At 54.3% G+C, this 2,606-nt stretch overlaps 1 protein-coding gene across 1 annotated transcript in view; it reads left to right on the plus strand.

The window, feature by feature from the left end:
* The window catches only part of LOC119579956 (UBA-like domain-containing protein 2-B), a 45,636-nt gene that overhangs the window by 11,140 nt on the left and 31,890 nt on the right, over positions 1-2,606 (plus strand). The gene's annotated exons all lie outside the window — the stretch shown is intronic.

Genomic DNA, 2,606 nt, shown 5'->3' on the forward strand with positions numbered 1-2,606 from the left:
AAAAATTAAGCAGGGGAGCAACTAGCCAACCAAGAGAGAGGGAGAGATCGACTAAGGGAGAAACCGAGGGAGAACCAAGGGAGAAGAGAGAGGGTGAATGACACGCTGCGAGTCGACCGAGAGGGGAAAGGGAGGGAGGCGTGAGCGAGCGGGGAGGGAGGGAGAAGGGGAGAAGGAGGGGGGGCGATACCAGAAGCCATTGGTGTTTTGTCCGCGTGTGTTAGCGGGGGAGGGGGGGGTTCATGACGCCAGAGAAGGAGGCGGGAGGGGAAGAACAAAGGGAGGGAGAAAGAGAAAGAACAAAGAGAGAGAGAGAGAGAGAGAGAGAGAGAGAGAGAGAGAGAGAGAGAGAGAGAGAGAGAGAGAGAGAGAGAGAGAGAGATGAAAAGAGAGTGGGAGGAAGGGTTGAGGAAGGAGACGGGGGGGGGGGGGGTAGGAGAAGGAGGAGGAGAGGGAGAGGGGAAGTTGGTGAAAGTGTGGGAGAGAGGGAAGAAGGCAGGAAGGAGAGGAAAGGAGCGGGAGGAGGAAGTGGGAGGGAGAAAGGAGGAGAGGAAATGAGAGTGGGAGGGAGAGGGAGAAAAAGAAGGATCGAAAGAGATTGGAACGGAGGGAGATAGAGAGAGCGAGGAAGAAGGAAGAGAGGGAAAGCAAGAGCAAAGGAAGAGAGATTGAGAGGGAGAGGGAGAGAGAATAAGGGAGAGAGGGAGAAAGGGAGAGAGACAGGAAGGGAAAGGAGTAAAAAAGGACCAGTGCCTCTTATTCATGGCGTGCAAGTCTTGCTTTGGGTTCGGCATCCTTGCGGAGCGATCGAAACGTTGCGTGATTATCGATTGTGCAACAGTAGCAGCTGGTGTTATTTAATTCTTGAGGCGAATCCTCCTTTGACACTCTCTTTCTGTTTCTCTTTCTCTATCTCTTTTTCTCTCTCTTTTTCCCTTATTTTTCTCTTTTTCCTTCTCTTTTTTCTTTTTCTCTTATTCTCTATTTTCCTATTATTCTCTCATTTTTCCTTTTTATTTCTCTCTTTCTCTGTCTCTCCTCTCTATTTGTCTCTCCTCTCCTCTCTGTTTCTCTCTCCTCTCCTCTCTATTTCTCTGTCTCTCCTCTCCTCTCTATTTCTCTTCTCTGTCTCTCCTCTCTTCTCTTTCTGTCTCTCCTCTCTTCTCTGTCTCTCCTCTCCTCTGTCTCTTCTCTCCTCTGTCTCTTCTCTCCTCTCTCTCCTCTCCTCTCTCTCTCTCTCCTCTCTCTCTCTCTCTCTCTCCTCTCTCCCTCCCTCCCTCCCTCCCTCTCCCACTCTCTCTCTCTCTCCCCTCCCTCCTCTCCCCACTCTCTTCTCTCTCTCCCTCCCTCCCACTCTCTCTCTCTCTCTCTCTCCCTCCCTCTCCCACTCTCTCCTCTCTTCTCTCTTCTCCTCCTCTCTCTCCCTCTCTCCTCTCTCTCTCTCTCTCCTCACCTCCCTCCCTCCCCTCTCTCTCCCTCCCCCCTCTCCCCCTCTATCTCTCTTCCCTCTCTCTCTCTTCTCTCTCTCCTCTCTCTCTCCTCCTCTCCTCCCTCCCTCCCTCCCTCCCTCCCCTCCCTCCCTCCCTCCCTCCTCCCTCCCTCCCTCCCTCCTCCCTCCCTCCCTCCCTCTCCCTCCCCCCACCCCCTCCCTCCCTCCCCCCTCACTCCCTCTCTCTCTCTTTCTCTTTCTCCTTTCCTCTTTCTCTTTCTCCTTCTCTGTCTCTCGCTCTCGCTCTCGCTCTCTCGCACTTCGTAGGCGTAAGGTGTCACCATACCTTCGACCCCTTACGACCCTGTAGGTTATCTGTGTCTCCCCCTCCCCTTTCTCCCTCCCCTCCCCCTCCTCTCTTTTTCCCCGTATACCTCCATTCTTCACCCCTTCCCCTTCCCCTCTTCTCCCCCCCCCCTCCTCATTCTTTGTTTTGTCGTGTTTATGCATATCAGCTGACGTTGTTTTTGTTTTTTGTTTTGTTAGTGCTACTTCCCCCTCCCCCTTCTTCTTCGCCCCATGCCCCACCCCCCTCCTCCCATACCCCCTTCCCTATTGTTTGTTTGCGTTGGTCGCGACGCGTGACCTTCTCGGCTCCCGTGGGTAAAAAAGGATAAGTATTTCTAATCCTTTCTTGGATTTTCTCCTGGGTATTTTGAGGACCCAAGGGAGGGTGGAAGGATGGGTAGGGGGGGTAAGGGGCCGGTAGGGTGGGGATGGGAGGGGAGGTAGGGGGGCGGGATAAGGGTAAGGGTGTGTAATAGGGTAAGATAGGGAGGGTGGGGTTAGGGGTAGGGAAGGGATAGGCCTAGGGGGGTAGGGATGGGATAGGCCTATGGGGGTAGGGAAGGGATAGGCCTATGGGGGTAGGGAAGGGATAGGCCTATGGGGATAGGGGAGGGATAGGCCTATGGGGGTAGGGAAGGGTTAGGCCTATGGGGGTAGGGAAGGGTTAGGCCTAGGGGGGTAGGGGTGGGATAGGCCTGTGATGTTACGGGATGCAGGTGGAGTGGATAAGCAGATGGGAATGGGGTAGGCCTATGGGATAAGAGGTAAAGATGGGTTCGGTAAATGGGGAATGGCGGGGGAAAAGGGGGGGGTTAAGGAAAAATGGCGG

This window comes from Penaeus monodon, chromosome 13 (assembly GCF_015228065.2).
Source record: "Penaeus monodon isolate SGIC_2016 chromosome 13, NSTDA_Pmon_1, whole genome shotgun sequence".
NCBI classification, from domain to species: domain Eukaryota; kingdom Metazoa; phylum Arthropoda; class Malacostraca; order Decapoda; family Penaeidae; genus Penaeus; species Penaeus monodon.